This window comes from Rousettus aegyptiacus, unplaced genomic scaffold (genome assembly GCF_014176215.1).
Source record: "Rousettus aegyptiacus isolate mRouAeg1 unplaced genomic scaffold, mRouAeg1.p scaffold_m13_p_6, whole genome shotgun sequence".
In the NCBI taxonomy this organism is placed as follows: Eukaryota; Metazoa; Chordata; class Mammalia; order Chiroptera; family Pteropodidae; genus Rousettus; species Rousettus aegyptiacus.
Genome location: NW_023416309.1, coordinates 67,936,760 through 67,960,184, shown reverse-complemented (window position 1 = coordinate 67,960,184; position 23,425 = coordinate 67,936,760). Strand labels below are relative to the sequence as shown.

The window sequence follows — 23,425 nt, the reverse complement described above, 5'->3', positions numbered from 1 at the left end:
GGGTGAGGACAAAAAATGATATGTTTATTTGCTAGATTAATCAGGACTCTAGATACCAGTGACAAAAACCTGGCTTGACTTAGTTTACAGGAAAGCCGGGATATTTATTGTCTTAAAAACCAAAACCAAGGGACTGATGTAGATTGAGTTGAACTTGTGGACAACTGGAATCAATGATACTAATACCATCCATTGGTCATCTGACTCATTGTTTCAAAAGGACATGTAACTAACTGTATTAGCTTTATTCTTTCCCACTGCCTATCAGGGAGTGAGGATGCAAATGTATGTGAGTCAGAGGGGAGAGGATGGTATGTAGATGTGGCTGAGAGAAGCTCCAGACTAAAGACCTTCATGACATAAATAGAGATCAAAGATTGTTCCTGCCAGTTCCATTAAAATAAAATTCTCGAGGAGAGTCTGACTTATCCAGCTTGGGTCCCATGACCAAGCTGTGTGAGTGTTGGTAACACCATTTCCAGTAGAGTTTGGTTACTCAGCTGTGCAGCCAAAAATGGTGTTTGCCTACTATGTTTACCTGTCATTGATTGAGAGTGGGGTGGAACATCTTTTAATGCCTTTATTAGTTTGTTTCCTGTGTCTTCTTTATTCAGATATTTTGCTTTTTTTGAAAATGTATGTTTTTTTCATAGCTAGACTTTTAAACTAGACATACACTAGCTTCTTCACTGTGTCTGACCCACACAGCTTCAGTACAGTGACATATTTGTAAACCAATGCACTGGAACAAGGCATCTAGCTATTTGTCCATCTCAAGGGAATTCATACATACAGGAGATTATTCTGAAGGTCTCAAGAGGCAACATTGGTGAGATCTCATTACCATCTCCGCTAGTGTTCTTTTCTAGCTAAGGGCAAAGAATAAATCACAATTGTCTAAGTAACAGACTAGAAAAGATGCCTTGAACTATATGCATGTAGGGTTACCAGCAAGGGACTGCTCAATCTTTTCAAAGAAGAAAATCAAGATAACGTGGTAGGAGAGGATAATTGATAATTGTCCTCCATGAATCCTAGATAAAACTGGAAAGAGAGGGAAATTGGAATGGGATGAGCCGACTGGTTGTTGGTGTTGTGTAGACCTGTAATAATACCTTCATTTGAAAGTCCTTGAAAGTGCTTTCACCAGCTTTTTAAATATACTTTAGCACACAAATCAATAAGCTACTGCCAACTATATGGGAGTCTCTGGGGGCATTACAGAGGCACATGCTCCTGGCCATCCATTCAGATGTTTCTATATTTTTTGGAAGAATAGGTGAGATATTAAGGTGTGGAACTTTAACCTTCCAAGAGCCCATTCTTGGTTTTGCAGATGGAATTGCTGGAGCCCAGAGATGTACAGAATAGAAAGGGTGAGGGAATATGATGTTAGAGCTGTTGAAACACAGATATCTTGATTCTTTGTCTGGAGAACTTTCTACTACAACGTAAAAATTACAATACCAGAAATAAAGAACACTTAATGCCACAATGGGGCACTGTCACAGGCCATACTTCATAAATTGCCAAGCAAGAGGCACAGGGAATAAGGGCCAGGCAACTGAAAGGTGGGTGGGCTACCATAGCTGGCAGCAGACAGATGGCATAGAGAGGCCAGAAAGGTGGACTCTAAGTTGGGTCTCAAATCAGAGCTGCAACAAGAAGCTGGGGCAGGTGTTACTGGTAGGAGGATTTCAGGGTCTTGAAGAATAAAGGGAAAAGTGGATGCTTTCCTAACACTCATTGATCCAACATTGCTTCCTCTAATATCTCTACCTGCTCTTGTCTCAGGTCTCTCTAATGGCTTCTTGATTCTTGTTCAGTATTTTTTAATCTTGGTAATACTATCTGTAGCTAATGTGTCGATGGTCATTAGTGTCTCAATCCCTAGTTCATGCCCATCAAACCATACTCCTCACCATGGCTTTGGAAGCTCTCTTATTGTGAATAATTTCACCTTTTCACCATTTCCTGTCTGATCCTTGATTTTTCCTGCTGTTCCATCTTTCCTTTTATAGATGACTTTAGCATTTGCTGTCATTGCCAGACATTTAAATCTTCAATTGTTAGGTGACTCTGCTCTAAATTATCTATGTTTCTTACACTGGGTTGTAAATAGTAACCACTTCTGACGTTGGACTGGCCTCCCTGTGTAGGAACAATTGCCTTAACAGTGCATTAGGCAAGGCATGTCTCTGCTCTCCAGTTAATATAGTGGCCTCTGTTATCATCTGAATGTTTATGTCACCTCAAATTTCATATGTTAAAATCCTAGTTTCCAATATGATAGTATTAGTCCATGGGGTTTTGGGGAGGTGCTTAGGTCATGAGGACAGAGCCCTCATGAATTAATTTAAAGCCCTTATAAAGGAGATTACACAGAGCTCTTAGCCACTTTCCACCACATGAGGATGCAACAAGAAGTCTGCATCCAGGAAGAGGACATTCTTCCAACCATGCTGGTGCTCTGATCTTTGAATTTCAGTCACCAAAACTGTGAGTAATAAACTTCTGTTGTTTCTAAACTACCCAGTCTAAGGTATTTTGTTATAGTAGTCTGAGCTGACTAAGACAGCTTCTATCTGGTTTCGTCATTTGAGATGCCCCCCTTGTTCCTGGAAGCATTAAGTTTCTAAGCTCTAGTGTGGAAGCGTGTGTTTAAATACTCTTTTATTTAGCTGTGGTACATAAAATTTACCATTGTAACCATTTCTAAGTATACAATTCGGTGGCATTATTACATTCATATTATTGTTTAACCATTACCACCATCCATTTCCAGAACTTTTCATCTTCCCAACTGAAACTCTGTCTCTATTAAACAGTAACTTCCCACTCCCTGCTCCCCCAGCCTCTGACAACCGTCATTTTGCTTTCTGTCTTTATGGGTTTGACCACTCTCAGGATATCATGTAAGTGAATTGTATGGTATTTAACCTTTTGTGGCTAGCTTATTTCACTTAGCATAACATCCTCAAAATTCATCCATGTTGTAGCATGTGTCATAATTTCCTACCTTTTTATGGAAGAATGATATTTCATTGCATATGAGTACCACATTTTGCATATCCATTTATATGTCAATGAACATCTGGCTTTCTTCCTCCTTTTGGCTATTATGAATAATGTTGCTATGAACATAAGTGTACAAATATCTGTTTGAGTCTATGCTTTTAATTCTTTTGGGTATATGTCCTTAAATATTTTCTTGCATAGATTCACAATGGAAAATTTTCCCTGAAGGAGAGACTCATAGTCATACTGATTCTCCCTCCTGATCCACAGGCTAGAGATGGAAGGGGCTCATGTTGGGATAGATAACTCTACAGGGTTTACATGAATGTTTAGGATTGATATGGTGTTTGTTTTCACCCTTGTAGGTACAGGAAACAGAGAGACCTTTTCCCCTAATGACTCTCAAGGGCGCATACTGTTAGAGTCTGCAGGGCAGAAATGGGAACTTTGGGCTGAATGTTATGTCTGACCTCTGCCACTTCCCCCCTTAAATGGTTGTAAAAGTGGCGGAGTGTGTGAGTAAGAGATTATTGTTACCTTAATTATTTTTGTGTCTTGAGAAATTAATCAGTGTCCCAGTGATTGTTTACATTAGATCATACAAGAACCAATCCCAGCATAGCCAGTTTGTCCAGCTGTTCACAGATGTTGAAAGAAGCCATCATTAAAATCTAGGAAGCTCATGAAGATTGGAGCTGAGGGTATTTTCCTAATGGTGTGTAACTAGTCAAAAATGAACTATTTGGATTCTACCCTAAATTTAGTTTAATCTATGACCTTTACTTGCTCAGAAAGAAAGGAGTTCAAAAATATACTGTGGCTACTGAACCCCTTTGAAAATAGTGGTTTTCTTCTTGGATGAAATGAATACTTCCATCATCTGAAAAATACAGCCACAATACAAAGGCCTGGATTTTAGGGAACCTATTTTATTTAGCATCGCAAATAGCATCAAATTGTTTTATGAAAATAAGACATGGCAAATTTGTCCTCAAAATTATTTTTATTGATTAACAGGTTTGTTTATATTAACAATTTCACATTATTTATGAAAAAAGGGTTTGCTACATACACACTGTTAACAGACTAGCCACAGTGAGATTTTATTCACATGTCTATCCATTTAACTAATATTTCTTGAAAACCTTTGAGCCAAGTGTCTCAGTTGGGCTCACTTCAAAGCAGAACCTGAGGAAAAGATGGAGGTACAGTGGTTTGTTTGTGAGATAACCTTAGGAAGTGGGAATGAGGAAGGGGGGCAGTGCTATAGGGAAGAAAAGAGAGCCAACGAAGCACATGTTAATGAATGTGCCTCAACCCTGCCATGGATACCTGAGAAACCAGGTAGAACATCTCATAATTGTCCATCTACAGGGTGGGAGCATTTCTTCTTGTCCCTCAAAGTTCGTTACCCCTGGGGGCATTTGTTTGTCTGCATACCTCTAGCAAACTCCTGAATAGAAAGAAGCTGGTACTTGAGGTGGGGGAGCTCTCAGCTTGCAGAAACCTATGTACTCAAAGGGGTCCTAGTTGATATAGAGCTGAGGCCCAGCCATTGGCGGTGTCTGCTATATTACTCTGGGATAGTGCTGGGGATATAATGATGCACAAAACAGACACCTCTCTTCTCACTTATGAGGGAAGACAGACTTTTAAAAAAGAAACCCACAAACACTGGTTATAATTGCAATTAATACCATGCAGGGTAAGTCCAGGGTAAGTGCATAATGGGGAGCCTGATCTCATCTGGGAATTAAGTTTATTTTAAATTCCAAATAAATAGAGTCAGTATGGTTCATTGAGTATTTATTTATATGCTATAAGAAAAGTTTTAAATTTGGTTTTGTGACTAATTCTCATGGATTTTTGTAATCATCCCAAGACTACCAGAGTATAAGGATACTAGGTAAAAAACTAATTCTGAAAACTTTTGGAGGTTCTGGCAACTCGATTGTGGCTAGATTGTTCTGATTGAGTTAACTGAGCCGTTATGAAAGAATGATTTGCACATGGATACATTTAAAAATATTTATTTTCTAATTATAAGAATGATATATGATATAGGTTTATTAGAGAAAATAAGAAAAATACATAATATATACTATATAATATATTCTATATAATACACATTTTATATGAAGTATGAATATACATTTTTAGAAAATTACTCAAACACTTGAATTATATTGATTAATCTGTTTTGTCAAGATAATCTGGTTATGTATTCAGAGCTTTTAGATGCTTTATTTTTCATATAAAAGTAATAAGAATTCATTAAATGATACTGGGAATGGAGGCTAAAAACTTCACCAAGGTTTTTTATATAGATTTAACTAAAACATGTAATGTTAAAGTATATCTTTTTTCTCTTTTTTTTTTTTTTTTTTGGTAAGTCACAATTTTTTTTAGATCACCAACACATAAGCCTTACTTGTGAGTCTATATAAGAAGACATGTACATATGTGCACATGTATGGGCATGTGAGTGACCAGTGCAAACCTGGACATTTCCTCCATTTTCTACCTTCTGCCATTGGTATATTTTACTTTGATTTGTTTTTTAAACCAGAAATTTAGAAGTGGTTTCTGAATGACCATTTTATATCTTCACTGAGCTAATTTTTGAAGGCCTAATATACCACCCAAAGCAAGAATGCCTTAGAGAGGAATTTGTTTTTATTTCCTAAAAGAGGTTTTCAGACTGTTTTTAAAACTCCAAAAAAGACGATTTTGGTGTGAGAATTTGTTTCCTCAAAAAATGATTCTCTTTCATGAAGTTAAAGACTGTCTGTTGATAACACAATCTTAGGAACTTGGTGTCTTTGGTAGCAATTTCTCTTATTTTCCGTAGGAGGAAGAACAGGAAGCCTTGAACCCCTGTGCTCTTTCTCATTTATTTACTCAGTTCTGTCAGGTTGACCATTGGAATCAGTGTGTCGATTAGGTCAAACGGTTGACCAATGCAAGTTAAACAAGTTACTTGCTTAAAAAAACATAAAAGCAACCTTTTTGCTTTTTAACCACTAAATTGACCAAATGAAGTTCTCTCTCTCTTTCCCTCTCATTCTGTTTGTGTGGTGTTGATGGCCAGTTGAGGTGGCCAAGACAGAGTGGTGACTAGGACAAAAGAGCAGATAACACTTGAAGTTTTGTCTGACAAAGAGGTCAGAGGCCAGAAAAGCAAACAGAGATCAAGGGACTCAGATAACTGGGGCAAAGCGTATGCAAACACTGGGTCACCATGAGAGTGGCAGGGTGAAAGCAGCACAGCCAGTCGGGGTACATGGAAGCCATCCTGCCAGAAGGCTGCTGGGGTGGAGGCAGCTGCTTGCCCAGCCCAGCTGCACTTTCTCCCCTTTCACTCTGGTAAGAACCAGTCCTCCTTGAATTCTGGCTGGGGACCCTGTAGGTGCTGAAAACGGAAAGCAGCTGGCAGGTAGAAGTTCAGGGAAAAGGGAATACAGACCTCTGGCAAAGGCAGAATGCTGATATTACTTTGGGAAAGAATGAGCTTAATTGCTTCTTATCCAGGCCACACTACGAGTTTTTTTTTGTTTGTTTGTTTTTGTTTTTTTTTTTTAGTTCTTTAAGTTTCAGGTATACATTAAAATTCAACATCTGTATACACTACAAAGTGATCACCCCCAAAAGACTAGTTATTATCCATCGGATACAATTGATCTTCTCACCCTTTGCTAACCCCCAATCTCCTTCTTCTCTGGAAACCACCAATCTATTTTCTGTATCTATGAATTTGTTTTTGTTTTATTTTGTTTCTTCTTTTTCAAGATTCCACGTGTGAGTGAAATCATACAGCCTTTGTCTTTCTCCTGATTTATTCCACTTAGTATTATACCTTCAAGGTCCATCCATGTTGTCATAAATGCTAAAATTTCATTTTTTTATGACTGAGTAATATTCTATTGTGCATCTTTATGTATATATGCCATCGAATATGCGTAATGTGTATATATATTCTAGTGCATAATACTCCTGTGTGTGTGTGTGTCTGTGTGTCTATGTGTCTGTGTACCGTATCTTTATCTATTCATCCACTGGTGGCCAGTTAGCCAGTTAGCTTTTTTCCATATTTTGGCTATTTTTAAATGATACTGCAGTCAACATAGAACGTACATATATTTTTGAAGTAGTGTTTTTGTATTTTTTGAATAAATCTCCCAAAGTAGAATAGCTATATCATATGGTAGTTTTATTTTTAATTTTTAGGACTCTCCATACTGCTTTCCATAATGGCTCTACCAATTTACCATTCCACCAACAGTGTACAAGGGTTCCCTTTTCTCCATATCTTCTCTTGTTTCTTGTCTTTTTGATGATAACCATTCCAACACTTGTTATTTCTGGTCTTTTTAGCAATACCCATTCTAACAGTTGTGAGGTGATGGCTCATTGTGGTTTTGATTTGCTTTTCCTAATAATTACTAACATTGAACACCTTCCCATGTGCTTGTTAGTCATCTGTATGTCTTTTTTTAACACATGACTTTTCAGATTCTCTGCTTATTTTTTAATTGGATTGTTCGATTTTTTGTTGTTGAGTGTATGAGTTCTTTATATATTTTGGACAGTAAGCCCTTATCAGATATATGATTCGCAAATATCTTCTCCATTCAGTAGGTTGCTTTTTCATTTTTAGAAAGCTATACTGTGTTTCAGGAACACTGTAATTCCTCTAAAGAAGAAGTGCAGGGTGCTGGGAGCCAGGTTCTCAGTTTGTGAGAGGCTGCTTACCTATTGAATCTAAGAGGAAAGGAACCAGCAAAAGAAAAAAGAAAAGTTAACTGAGGACTCAACTTTTGCTGTGTACTTCTTTAAATTAAGTCTTAGTTTGGATTTCCTAGAAGCAGTCTCCAAGACAAAGATTTTGTGCAAGTAATTTATTTGGAAGGTGATCCTAGAAAACATCAGAAGAAAAATGGGAAATTAAGGGTGTCGAAGGAAAGCAATAAAGTATGCATAATTGAGCATATTACTATGATGGACCACTGGGCTCAGTGTCTCTGGGGAACACTGAGACCCAGTGTAGAGAAAACTCCAGTTATCCTACCTGAGATGAAGGGGAGATGATCTATTTAAACTGTTAAATCTTTTCAGTCATTGGTTGAAGATTTCCCCAGGAGGCATTGTGTCCCTGACTAAGTGGGCTCCCAGTGTCTCGACAGAGACAAGGGCAAAGAGTTAGAATGTGGGTAGTAGAAGTCATTCTAGTCCGTTCTCATGGTAATAGTGGGGGTGCTAAGAAACAGGTCAGAGCTCCAAGTGTATGTGTAAGTAAAGATAAGTGGGTGTGCTCTGTCTTTAAGAAAACTCAACATTCCAATCAAAGAGGCATGCAAGGTTTAGCCAGGAAAGTCATCATTACTTACTGACTCCCCTAATGATCATTCCATCAATTTCATTGATCAAAAGAGGCAAGAATGCTTTCTTTATCAGCTAGGCCTCCAACCCTTCCATCTGTTTCAATGGTTTTTATTGTGAACCTCAGGAATGTGACTCAAGTAATGAGTTTTTTTCATTAATCATTCTTTTGTACAAATCCAGGATTATAATGCAATGCAATATGAATTACGGTAACTTCTAAGCAGTAACAATCTGGATAAATCAATCAAAGGGAAAATTCAGTGGCCAGCCATGGAACCACATGTGTCTATTTGCCAAGTTTGTAATGTATAAGATAGCAGCCTTCTGACAATTTTGATTTATGTTTCACATAATCATCTATTATCTTAATTTGTAACATTTCTTTTAAACTCACCTGAGGGCATGTTCTTTCAGAAGCTTGATTATGTGCAGTCAGTTATTCGACAGCACTTTTGGCAAATGGTTGTTACGAGAGTAGGATCTCTGTGTTTGACAGGCAGCAGAATGTAGCAGGCTTCTCACAGGTGCCTCTGGGAGAGGACTCAGGGTGTGAGAGAATCCTCCTGCAGATTTCTCTCAAAATTTACTGTATCCATTAGCATGGAGACTGGAAAGTCCTGACTTCTTACACAATAGGGTACATTCCCAATAAGAATAAGAAGTGAACGGGGGAGCATCATTCAACAAATGTTAATTGAGCATTTACTATGTGCTAAACCAGTGATTCCTTAGGTCTCAGAACCCTTTATACTCTTGAAAATTATTGATGACCACAGAGTGTTTTTATTTATGTGGGCGATACTTATATAGATTTATCATATTAGAAATTATCACAAAATATTACATACTTAATATTTATTTCATTAAAAATTAGCAATAATAAAATAATCACAGTTAACTTAGTAACATATTTTTATGAAAAATAACTATGTTTCCCAAAACAAAAATAATATATAGTGAGAAGAGTGGCATCACTTTACATTTTTGCAAATCTCTTTTATGTCCGGCTTGATAGAAGACAACTGGATTTTCACATCTGCTTCCACATTCAATTTGTTGTAACATCTGCTTCCACATTCAATTTATTGTTTTGGTTGAAGAATATCTAGCTTTACCACTGGAAAAAGAAGGCATATTTTAATAGCTTTTCAGATAATTGTGGATATTTTTCTTTGATGCGGCACCCAAACTTGGCAAGTAGTAACTTTTTTTCTCTTTTTCTTTTTTCACTTCTCTTCTCTTCTCTTCTCTTCTCTTCTCTTCTCTTCTCTTCTCTTCTCTTCTCTTCTCTTCTCTTCTCTTCTCTTCTCTTCTCTTCTCTTCTCTTCTCTTCTCTTCTCTTCTCCTCTCCTCTCCTCTCCTCTCCTCTCCTCTCCTCTCCTCTCCTCTCCTCTCTTCTACTCTCCTCTCCCCTCTTCTTCTCTTCTCTTCTCCTCTTCTCTTCTTTCTGTGGTACCATAACCATTTTTAAGTGTACAAATCAGTAGCATTAAGAACATTCACATTGTTGTGCAATCATCGCCACCATTTATTCATAGAACTCTTTTCATCTTGCAAAACTAAAACACTGCACCCATTAAACACTAACTCCTCATCCCCGCTGGCCCCCTGCCCCCCCCCCACCCCCGGGCCCTCAGACTGAGAAAACCACCGTTCCATGTTTTTTTTTTTCTATCAGTTTGACTTTAGATTCTTCATATAAATGGAATAATTCACTATTTGGCCTTTTATGTCTGGCTTTTTTTCACTCAGCGTAATGTCCTCAATGTTAATCAACATATAGCATGTTTCAGAATTTCCTTTCTTTTTAAAGCTGAATAATATTCCACAGCATGCCACATTTTTTTAATCCATTCATCCACAGATAGATACTTGGGTTGTTTTCACCCATTAACCATTGTGAATAATGCTGCTATGAACATGGGTGTATAAATATCCATTTGAGTCTCTGCTTCTGGGCGTATACCCAAGAGAATCCAAAGCAGAGACTCAAATGGATATTTATACACCCATTAACCATTGTGAATAATGCTGCTATGAACATGGGTGTATAAATATCCATTTGAGTCTCTGCTTTGGATTCTCTTGGGTATACGCCCAGAAGCAGAGTTGTTGCATTGTACGGTAATTCTATTTGTAATTTTTTTTGAGAAACTACCATATTGTTTAGTAGTAGTTTCTTAAAAGTTAGTTATAGGGTGGAATCTGAAAGAACTACCAATGAAATTTTTGTGATCTGTTACATTAAGATTTATTAGTCTGTCTGGCACATTGAATGGATCTTTAAGCTATGCATAATTCTTAAAGTAGTATGCAGGGGTTGTTTGGAAAGTATTGGTTCAATGAATTTTGAGAATCTTTCAAATAATGATTCATTTTTAATACAATATAAAATAATCACATTCATTAATATCACTGCTGATATCATCTGAAAAGTCTTTAAACTATTTCAAAGTTGTCAAGTTTATAGTGATGAATATAAGTTTTCTAAAATTCTAATTTTCACTTGAAAGCTTAGTGTTTTATCATTGGCAACCAACACTGTCAGTTGTTTTCCTTGAAGGGAAACAGACTCACTTTGTTCATTTTCAGGAATAAGTTTGCCAAATCCAAGTCTGAATCACTATAGCTTGTCATTTTTCAACTAATAATGATATTCCATGGAGGGAAGAAAAGCTCTATTTAGTGTGCAATTCAAGCAACATCCCATGTACTTTTCTCTGAGACAACTGTCGTCCTTTGGTATGCAGCTGAAGTGTTTTATGTATACTTTGTATTTTGTTACACAGAATATTAAAAACACAGGTATTCAAGGATTAGTCTAGATTTAACAAAGTTAATCATTGTTACTGTTTCATCAAGGACATTCTTTAGTGACACTGCATTGTTTTACTGCCTGTGTGTTGGTAGTGAAAAATAGAATGTCTACTAGTCAAGTGTGACCACTGTTTCTAGTTGTTCTAAGGTTCCAGGAGGTTTACTCCTCCTGTTACTTTGGCACCATTAGTGCAAATATCGCCACAGTGAAAAAGGCAAATAACAGCTTAATATTTTTTGAGAATAGCTTGGACTTCACCGATTTCCTAAAACTTGTCTCTGTGACACTCTGGGTCTGTAGGCTCTCCTTTGAGATCCGCTGTGCAAAATACTGTTTGACTAAAAATCCAAATACATACTAAACACATGTGTATAGTATGTACCTTCTTTATTTGTTTTAAAAAAATTTATTTTTGTCCTCATCATTCACAAAACAACTACTATTAGTAATTTTCTATCTGTGCTTTCACATAAATATGTACACATATATCTATATACATATATGCTTTTTAAAAATGAAGTCATATTAAACTATTATATAACCTGCATTGTTTGTATAATAATATGATGCAAATATTTTTCAATTCCATTAGACATTCTTATACAAATACATATACAAAATACAAATACAAAACAGATATAAAACAGATGGTTGGTATCACATCTTATGGCTACATCAACATTTATTTGAACTAAACCCAATTGTTGAAAATGTAGCTTTTTTTTTTTATCGCTTTGCAATTGTAAAAGTTCTCTACTTGCTATTCTTATACCTGAAGTGTTAGCTATTTTTATTTCCTTTCTCACTATAAATTTGTAGAAGTAGAGTTGGTAGATCATGAAATCTTCATGTTTTAAAATAAAAATGGGTTTTGTCTCATTGTCCTCCAAAAAGTTGTTTCAATGTGCTCTCTCATAGGACTGTGGGAAAATTCCCAGTTGGCAGATGCTGGACCTCTATTGTACAGTATATTTTCCTTATCCCCATGTTGGAGCATTTATCTTTGTCAATTTTTTAAAGATGGAAGGTCTGTTCAGAGTGTTTGCCTTTGACCCATTCTCTGTTCAGTTCTGTAAAACCCACACCATCTCCTTCACACACACATACACATACCCATTTATCTGTAGAGGGAAGGCAAAGCTGATGTGCATGTCACCCAGGTCAGCTTCCCTCAGAGCTTACATTCATTCTGTGTTGTTGAAATATCATCTTCTACTTCCAAAATCTGAATTTCTGATGAAAGACACTGAAGATTAGAATTTTCAGCAGGCATAGTTTCAGATTCTCTTCCTCTCTCTGCTCTATGAACATACTCCACAGATAAGGTCCCCCACTTTTCAGCTCCTGGTAAAGCCTTGGGTCTGACTGAGTTATAACTTGGTGCATAAGAGAACTGAGGTCACTCTACTTGAAAATTAAACTCAAACTGACTTCCTCCATCATTTTCAGGCTTTAACATTTGATTGTCTTCCAATTTTTTAAAAAGAGAATGATGTTCATTATGGTTTGCTGAATTTTTTTTTAATGATTTTAGATTGTGGTGAAATATACATATTATAAATGTTACCACTTTAACCATTTTTAAGTCTGTAGTTCAGTAGCATTAAGTACATTTACAATATTGTATAACCATCACCACCACCCATCTCCAGGTCTTTTCATCTTCCCAAGCTGAAACCATACCTAGTAAGCAATAATTCCTCATTTTCAGCACACTTCCCCACTTCCCCAACCCTGCCCCCAGCCCCAGACAATCACAATTCTACTTCTGGTCTCTAAGAATCTGACAACTTTAGGTATCTCATATAAGTGGAATCATGCAGTGTTTGTCCTTTTGTGACTGGCTTATTTCACTCAGCATAATTGGGAGCATTGATCTCCCAACAGCCTGCTTTTAGGAGCCCCTAACTGACAGCACCAGGATGGTTCAATTTGAGTATGTTTGCAAGCAGATAACATCAGGATTTCCGTGTTCCTAAGCAAACTTGGTCAGGATAAACAGAGTTCTTGTTCTTGGAGGATAATTGGTCTAACTGTGTTTTTAGAAAAAAAGAGTACAGCATTACAATTAATGAGTCTTCCACTGAATGTCTATCAATTTAAACAACAAAACTGGAATTTGGAGCATTTTCGTGTGTACATTTGTTTATTTTTGCCATTTCTGAGGTGAGGACACACCATCCTGGACCAGGAGGATTTCAGAATCACTGGGATTTCATTGTTTTTACTCTCCTCCTGCTGAAGGCTGGTTTAGAGCTACTGTTCTTGTTCTGATGGAATGTTGCAGAGTTGGGTTTATCTTTGTGGAAATTCAGGTGTAGTACAAGTGTTTACACCCCAAAGTGGCATTCTAATTCTTCATTTAAGTTAATTTAAGCTATCAGCAAAGTCACAGGATTGCAGAGTATGCTATATAGAAGCTGAAGACCGTTTATTTTGAAGAGGGCTTGCTCTAATAGCCATAGTACCTGACTTCTCTTGAGGGCTTGCTCTGTTCCAGGCATGTGGTTGGTTATTGACTATTATCAATTCAGTTTTATTTAACAAAAATGCTATGAGGTGCTGTTTTTGTGAATGAGGAAACAGTAGACAGAAGGGATAGATAACTTCATAAAATCATCAGAAGTGGTGGAGCAGAACTGGAATTCAGGTAGTCCAGTTGTAGACACTAGGGACTTAATAAATCCACTCTAAGATTCCTCATTTCTCAACAGACTGTGTGTATTTATTAGACTGATTTATTGAAAAAGAAACCTTTTAAGAGTGATGTAACAGTTTACTTATAATAAATATAAAGTGCTGGAAGTGATATTATTGGTGGTAATATAAACGTGATTTTTTTTTTAAGTTGGATTTTTGAAAATATTTGAGGAGTTCTGCAAGCAAAAGCATTGAAAAACTCCGTTCTAGTTTACAAATGATTTTGGAAGAGAACAGCGATAATCTAATTTGACTAGACATAAGAAGTGATAAAATGTTATTTAAATCTAGTAGATGAAAATTATACTTTATCACTTTAATTATCTGGAATACATCAATGCAATATTAGTCAAAACAAAAAATAAGAGACTTTTTCAATTAATGCATGAGAATTACAATCTTCATAAAAAAAGAATCAGGAATAACTTCGTTCTGAGAAAAAAATGTTATTAAACAAAGCAAGTGTAAAAGGTAAGCAAAGTGAATTATACCCAAATGACCACAAACCCAGCAAGAATAAGCAAAAATTTTAACGGCCTTTCTTTCTTGTTAATAATAATATGTGAAGCTATGCACTACTATGTAAGTTAAGCAATCAAACCTAGCAGAGTAAGCCCATGTATTTCATCAAGGATTATGACAGTGAATTAAGCAGGCCTACGGGGAGGAGGGTCACCTACCACCTATTGGAAATTTAAAGGAATTTTCTGCTTTCAGATCTTTATCATGTCCTTCACTTCACACAAATAGCAAAGTATTACAATCCCCCAGGAGCCAATCAGAGGAGTCGTAGGGCGAAGAGGTTATTTGATTCAATTATAAGAATATTTGATGAATATCTAGAAGGAGCTCAGAGCTGTGGTAGCTGAGAACAGTTTTGGGATACAGAAAAGATGAATAAGACAATATGTTAGTTCTTAAGGGGTTTATGGTCTTTTTACGGAGAGAAGACAAAAGCGTCTGAAGTAAAGAGAAAGCAGGCAGTGAGAGAGAAAATTGAAAAGTGAGTGCTGCAGTCAGTAAGCACTGTGTGAGTGGTTGGAAGAGAAAGTAGAGATTGTGGTGGGAAGTGTGAGATGAAGGTGGTGCATGGATGCTATGTCTAACATCAGCGTAACAGCATTCTCCAAAGAGAAAAGCGATGCATTAGAACAGAGCTAAAAACTATAATTCAAGAGAACTTTCCTAAGATACAAAAAGATTAGAAACTGCACATTGAAAGTTACCATGTCCCTGTGAGAATCAATCCAGAATGATTAATGCCAAGACATATTTAGTTAAAATTTTGTATTAAAAAGAAAAGAAAAGAAAAGAAAAATCCTTTGGGCAAGAGATAAAAACAGCCACTCAAAAAGTGAATTAGGTTATCATCAGATTTTTGACAACACTGTTTTATGTTAGAGGAAAATGGAATAATATCTTTAAGACAGTTCTTTATTAAAGAATATTCTAGAGGACAAGTTCACGGACAACTGAAATGGTCAGAGACAGCGTCATTTGGACTGGTTTTCAGCTTCAACATCAAGTTACTATGGAACTAAGATTCAATGAGGGTTAACAATGAGACAGGACAATGCATATGATGGCAGTTATACAACCTGATAATGCGGGTATGGAGCAAATCTGAAAATAAGGGGAAAATGGAGAACAAATGTGCAAAAAAAATTTTAAACAACTCTCAGAAATTAAATTTGTTATTACTTTCTGAGATTGATGTGTAAAATACTGGATACGCAAATAAGGAATCACCTTTCATATTCTCTGTCTTTTACCTCCAGGATAGAGCCCTCAGACATGACATTCACCTTTTATAGTTCTCTTTTGACAGTTTTTTTTTTTTTCAGTAGCCATATTGTGGGGCTTACTGTACAACACTACTTCTTGACTTCTCAGGTTTCTGGTTCTAGGCAGAGGGCCTCTGCTCATTTCCATTGTTATTCTCACTGTGTTTGTGCTGTCAAGCTTCCTATGTTTTTCAATCTCAAAGCATATTTATCTTCAGACTTTTAAATTAATCTCTAAATGTCTATCCTGGACCATTGATAGCCATTGTCCATTTCTAACTAGATTATAACAGAATTAATCCATCATTCCATTGGAATAGTCTATTCTTTTGAAAACTCAGTCACCCTAAGAATTTAATAACAATGATAAATACTCAGTATGGTTTATTTTAGTATCATTGAATGGCCAGTGGTTTAGTTCCCTTCTTTCCTTTTAGTACTTTCTATGGCAGAGAGGAGAAAACGTTGGTTTCCATTATTCAAAAGTATGTATAGTATTGTCTTTTTCTCCATAGCACTTAGCACAGTGTGACTGTTATTCGTGTACTCACTGACTCTCTCCAATGGCAGCAGACACTTGTTTGTTTTCCCAGTGTCTGGTGGCAATGTTATCTTAATAAATATTTGTTGAATGAATGAAATGCTTTCAGATATTATGTATTTGTGATAAAGCAAACATGTGTTCTTGAAGAAAAGCTCCATCAAGTATACTAGGGTTTATCATGAACCTTTAGAAGAGACAGAAGGATAGCGAATTTTGTCAAATTCCAGAGAAATATTCCCAAAGTTACCCCTGGTACCTAGTATTCTTAAGATTATCTATATATCTTCCAGACATGAGAACACTTTTTTTTTTTTTTTACCAAATAACTAGCTATTGCATAACGTTTCACCTAAGTAAATAAATGAACTAATAAAACAAATGTTAATATTATAATAGATTGAGATAGGCTTGTCATTCAACAATATTGTATACATCACAACTAACAAGCACACAAACATTAAAAAAAGTACATAAATATTTTTCTTAAAACTAAATAAATGGAAGCGTGCCATATAAATATATAGTTTTCACCTTGATTTTTAAAAATTTCATGTTATATCTAGAAGATTGCTCCATATCAATTTATACAGAGTTTTCTCATGTATCAAGGCTGAATATTATTTCATTGTGTAGATTTACAATACCATATTTTACTAGCTATCTACTGATGAATGTTCAGGTAGTTTTCAATCCATTGCTATTAGAATCAAGCTCCAACTGATTCATCCTGTGTTTAAGTTATTCCATAAATCTTAGATTGTGTGTATCTGTGGGACAATTTCTAAGAAGTGGACTTTCTGGACAAAGGATATATATGCGTTTGTAATTTTGATAAATCTTGCCAAGTTCCTCCTTCAGCAATTGATGATTAACACATGACAACTCTTCAATGGTCATCTGAGACCTTATATGTGGCCAGAAGGGGACTAGTAAAGGCACTGAAGACTTAGATTCTTTCTTAACTGAGGTGACTAATTTGGAATAAAAAATGAGGATTCAGGCAAGTCTGCTTATGCAGGACAGAGTATTTATACTTAAGAGTGTTGTGAATTTTCTGGAATGTGTGGTCATATTGCCAAGTTCAGATATCCATGTAAGTGCATGTAGGCAGCTAAGTAGTTGTCTATCACTTAATTTACTGAGTCGTTGTCTATCACCTAAAGTACATCTTGGCAGAATTTGTTACTAAGACATTTCAGAAGCTGGGATCTGTTGTCCTCAGAGCCTCAGGCCAGTGTATTTACTCTTTGGCCACTGGACCAACAGGTTATTAACTGATTTTATTTTATTTTTTGAAGGAAGTTCAGGGAGACCACATATCAGGGAGTTATTTCTGTACAATCAATGAACTCAGCAGTGGCGCGGGTCCAATTTCATCATTAAGGCCATGTGTACATGATGTGAAAACAACCTGTGAATTCCATGCATTCAGATATTTGGTCTGTTCAGTGAGGGGCAAGGCAAGGAGAATGTCAGTTAAACTGATTGTTAGATTTAATTGATTGGCTGCTTGAATTGATGAGACAGTTCCATTAAAATGGTCGATCCAATTAGGCATGCAAGATGATTGAAAATACAGGATCAATCGCTTCTAGTTTAGTGTTTTCATTCAATGAAGGCTTTAGTGGTGGTCTTCATGCTGTGTCTCTTGTTTTAGCACTTGGGTGGCCCAAGTATGCACTTGGGTTTCCAAAGTGTGCCATTTAATCCCAAAAAAGCCCAGGCAATGCAAACAATCTGCCTAAATAATAATAGCAGTAAGTGTAGTTTACTATTGTTTTTATTGTATTTTGAATCACAAAGGGATAAAGGAAACGTAATCTTTTTAAGTGTTTAGGTTCTCTAAAGGTCTTAAGCCAATCATGTAAAAATAGCAATATATATTGTTTGTTGTCATTATTTTATGGGAACATTCTTGTAAGCTCATTGCCTAAGAAACTCTTCATTAATTTCTTTAAAATTTAGTCACAAAGTACTACCAGTTGTAAAATAGAGCCATGCTATTTGCTAGTGGTTAAATAATAAACATCACATGATGATCTGAGAAAGAGATCAGAGCTGGCTTTTCAATTGAAAGTCTACGACTGGAAATAGAGCCTTTCATAAAAAACATCTCGTCTTAGCAACGTTAAATAATACATCATGTACTATAGTAATGCTTTTTCATAGCTATGCCAAATTTGGAAAATTTGAAAAAAAAAGTAAAGAGAAAATCTCCAGGGTCAATCCCTCCAGCCAAATTATGTTCCTACCCTCTTTGAATTTTTGGAGAAAGAGGGGAAGTACAGATAACTCAAATTAAACCTGTATTTTAGGATTACTTCCTCCTTGTAAGATAAAAAAAAAAAAAAAAAAAACTGAGAGTAAACTATTAAAAAAAATCTAGGCACAAATAATTGGGTGCCTTTCTAATCCTAAGTGTATACACAAATTTTATTAGAACCTCCTTTAATTTGGAGAAAAAGTTTTTCTACAGCTCTAAATCTTCAAATCAAAATCCTCCAAATATCTGAGCCTTTATTCTCTCAGGAGTGAGAGCTTACTTGTCTCTACTTTTCTCAAGCATAATGCAAAACTGTAATTTTTCTTGTAATGTTTCACATTAACTCTTTAGGTTTAAGAGATACAGAAACTACAGAAATTAGACCCCAACTCTGTGTGTCAGCTAGGGTCCAATCTCAGTCTTTGGGCCTTTGTAGTGAAAATTGATCACCAGAAGATGACCTGTCTTTGGAGCTAGGGGTGAAATGAGTTGATACTTTTTTGAGTTTCTGCTATTTCTTATGAACTCAATTCTAAATAAAATTCTCTTAACAAATGGCTATTTAAAAAGCTTGGTCCCAACACTAAGTATGTAGTTAATATATCTCAGTAAAAGATGAAAAACATATTCTGAAAGAACCAGGCTCTTTCAGTAAAAATAATCTTAAACACTTTTTAAAAAAAAAAAAAAAATGAAATCAGTGAGATAAAAGAAGGAAGTGATACCAATTGTGTGTCACCAGTCTCATCCACACACAGAGCCAAGGGGCCAGGGAAGAGGGACACCCATTTTATTGAGCACCTACTATGAACCAGGCACTTCTACTCACCTCAACTTATTTAATGATTATATGGGGAATCGAGAGTTACATATGAAAGGAGGGGAGAAACTGGTTAGGGATAGAAGAGAGTGAAGGAAAAAAGGAAGAAAGATTCTTAAAGTCCACTTTCTTTTTTTCTTTTTTGACTGATAAACTATATAACATAATATATAAAATAAATTTTTACCAGTTTAACCATTTTTAAGTATATAATTCAGTGATACTAATTATATTCATGATCTTGTGCAATCATCACCACCATCTTTTTCCAAAACCGTTTCATTATCTCAAACAGAAACTCTCTGCCTATTAAGAGATAATTCCACATTTCCCTCATTCAGTGCCTGGCAGCCTCCATTCTACTTTCTATTTCTATGGATTTACTATTTTATGTATCTCACATAAATGAAATCATATAATATCTGTCCCCTTGTGTCTGGTTTGTTTCACTTAGAATAATGTCTTCAAGTTTTACCCATGTGGTAGCATACATCAGAACTTCATTCCTTTCAATGGCTGAGTAATATTCATTTGTGTGGATACACTACATTTTGTTCATTCATCTGGTGATGGACATTTGGGTCGCTTCCACTTTTTTCCTATTGTAAATGCTACTATGAAGTTTAGCATACAAGTATAGTTGTTCAAGTTCTTGTTTTTAATTCCCTGGGTGGACACCTAAGAGAAGCAGTTTCCCTTTTATATTGTACCTTCTTTTGCTTTCTCTGGATAGACCGGCTCTACATCACAGAGGTAGAAGCAGCAGAGTTAATATCAGGAAAGCAAACTAAGAGTTAGCAACAAAGGGTTTCTATTTTGTGTTTTAAACTAAAGAGAGACTTTTAGGGGAAAAATCCAAATAAAATCAGAAGTCCAAATAAAATCCTCATTTTCTTCTCATTCTCCCCTCCTGAATACATCACAACCACCACCTTTTTCCTCTCAAGTATGTGAAGAGTGACTGGCCTCCCGTGTTTATAAGACCTCTCTGTAATGCAATTGCTCCTCCAGGACTTTATTAATGACATTTACAATTCCCATCATAACTAAACCATGCTGTTCTCCCAACACCAGGCCTTGGAGAAGTCATTACTCTGGTGATCACAACAAAACTGAATTGTAACAGGCTGCCTGCTGCTGCAATATGCTGTGAGTAACTCCCTGTGTTCTGGCAGTAAAAACAAATTAAATTAAAGATCCCTGTTCACCAAAGGACTAATTCTAATTTTTGCAAAGTTTCCATTAAACAATATTGTCTACAGAAAGTATGCACTAACATTCTCCTCCTGGGAACTAAATGGAAAGAAAATTCTAATAGGAGAATTATTAAATTTCCCCATTAATTTTGTGTTATACTCTCTTAGCATTTATTAATAATGTTAAGAAGATTCAAAGATCTGTCCTCTTTGAATTCTGTAAAGCATTTATGGAAATTAAATTTCATCAGGGAGATTCAAATTGCTGAAAATCAAGAATGAACAAAGCAATAGATTAAAAGGGAATTTGCTTTGGCATTAAATATGGTAATGGAGTGTCTCCCTTTTATTAATGGCATGGAAACATTCAGAGAATATTTTAATATTGTTTTCCCCTATAAGAATCTCAGTTCAAATATTTTCTCTTCCACCATTTAATGACAACTTGCGTTTGATTTTGTAGTTCCTGAAAGTGGTGCATAGCATCTACAAAAAGGGTTGAGGTTTCTATACTGCTGGGGGCATGGAAAACATGGCACCTCTGGGAGACGGTGTGTGGGTGGGCTTCCCACACTGATGGATTGGTTGGTTGATAACTACTTCAAGACAGCAGTGTAATGTTTCATTTCTTCCATTCCACTTTATCTGAGATGGATTCTAGCATTCTCAGACAGTATTTCTCAGGTACTTGTAAGTAGTGTGGTGCTTAAACATGAGAGTGTAAAATGTTGGTAGAACAAGAGAATAAAACATATTGAGCACCTTTCAAGTACTGGACTATGTACCAATAATTTTATAGATCTTTTAAAATTTTGATTCTCACAGTAAACCTTTAAGGTAGGTATTTTTATTCTATGTTATGGACAAGAAAACTTGCCCCAGGTCACGTAGCCTATGAGTGGCCGAACTGTAAGGCATTCACTCACCTATGCATGTCTCAGTCTCTTGTCAAGGGTTTAACCTCAGAACATGAAAGTTCCCAGGCATTTGCAGCTCTCTGCATTCAAAAGCAAAGTGGGCAAAGAGATCAGTTGCTGCCCATTGGGAGCGAAAGTTCATAGGCAGCTGGTGTGTTTGAAAATGGAAAAGGGTAATGGTAGGGCAAAGATAGCATTTCCTACAGTATGAAAATGATATGTGCACACACTCATTGTGTTTGTGTCATTTATTGAGATGTTTTATTACCCTTTTTTTTCCTGGAAAAGTGGGTGGATTGAATGTTTCATATGTTTGAAAAAAAATTATTGATGTGTTCAGTGTTTCATCTTCAAGTTTCAGTTATTAAATTTTCCTTCTTGCTATTCCTTTACAGCAGTGCTTCTCAACATGTGATCCCTGAACCAGCAGAACCAGCATTGTGGGGCACTTGTTTGAAATGCAAACTCCCAGGTTTCCATTCAGAAACTCTGGGAGTGAGACTTAGAAATCCAGGTTTTAAGATATCTTTGGTGATTCTAATATTTCTTAAAGTTTGAGAACCACAGCTTTATGAACTGGGCAAGTATTACAGAGATAGAAAAGGAAAGAGGGAAACACATTTATTCCACAGCTACTTTACATTAAATAGAGTCTTATGTACTTTATATTCATAATCTCATTTATTCATCATGACCTCTACTTCCTGTGAAGTAAATATTGTAAGTTATATTTTTACTAAAAGTGGAAGTCAGGAAGGTAAATTGACTTGCCTAGTCATACAGCTAGAGTTAAAGTCAGGATTTGAACCTAGGCCTGACCTTAAAGCCCATGCTTTTTCTAATGCATTGTGCTGCATTAACAAACTAGGTGCTGGAGAGCTGCATACACAGTGAAAGGGAGAGGTAAGTGTATAGCCTTGGAGAAGACACAGTCTTGCCTGGGGCTTTGTCAGTGACCCCCACATGTGCATGTCCAGTGCAACAGAGAGAAACAAGTACTAGGGGAGGAGCAGGGGTAGTGGAGATCAACATCATGATAAATGTGAGATAAGAATCTCTCTCAAATAGTCTGGAGAGAGTTGATCCTGAAAAAAAGTTGAGAGTAGCTAATCAGCTTCTGTTATTATAAGTCTAGGGACTATCTGAATGGCAGATATCTGGCTTTGTGATAATAACAAAATAATAGTGATGTAACTGTGTGCTAGTGATGGTGGAGGTAAAGGTGGTGACGATGGTGGAGGTAGTGGTGATGGTGATAGTGGAGGTGATGGTGGTGATGGTGGTGATGGTAGTGGTGGTGATGGTGGTGGTGGTTATCCTGGTGAACATGGTGTTGGTGATGACAGTTGTAATGGTTATAGCAGCTTACCAAGTTCTCATTGAATACTAGTTATTATATTATAATAAACTTTACATGTATTTTCTCATATAATCATTGTAACAACCAATGTGAGGTGGCGGATGGTGGATAACAGTACCACCATTTTACAGATGAAGAAACGGGAATTGATGAAAGGCACATAGTTTCCCAAATTTAAAGTGCAAAAGCTAAAATGGGATAATCTACTCATTGATGATAAGGGTCAACCCTAAAATAGTACTCTATACTAGGTACTCTGTTTAGCATTTTAGTTAATCCTCATAAGATTTTTATTAGGGAGATATTATTGCCCACTAGAGATAAGCAGAAGCACAGAAGTATTCTCTTGCTCACAGATCTATAAGCAGCAAAACCAGGAATTGGTTCAGAGCTCATATTTAACCACTGAACTGTACTTTCTCAGCATGTATTCAGTGGGGTGTTGAATCTTGAGAACATGCCTGATTCTTTGCAAGATTTCATGATTACTTACTGGATTTTTCTGGTGCTTCCCTAGAGAAATTGTTGTAGTTCCTGACTTTATAAGCTCCTGGGAACTTTTGTTCCTAATTTTCAGTTGCATCAAGAAGTTGCATATGTTTGTAGTTCTTTACCTTTCTACA

The 23,425-nt window shown here is 36.2% G+C and overlaps 1 long non-coding RNA gene across 1 annotated transcript; it reads left to right on the top strand.

Moving 5' to 3' along the window:
- Positions 1 to 6,301: 6,301 nt before the first annotated feature.
- On the top strand, positions 6,302 to 22,665 carry LOC118603950. The gene is made up of 3 exons (XR_004951494.1): positions 6,302 to 6,384; positions 20,404 to 20,478; positions 21,838 to 22,665. It is a non-coding gene; the product is annotated as an uncharacterized LOC118603950 (long non-coding RNA).
- The last annotated feature ends 760 nt before the right edge of the window (positions 22,666 to 23,425 follow it).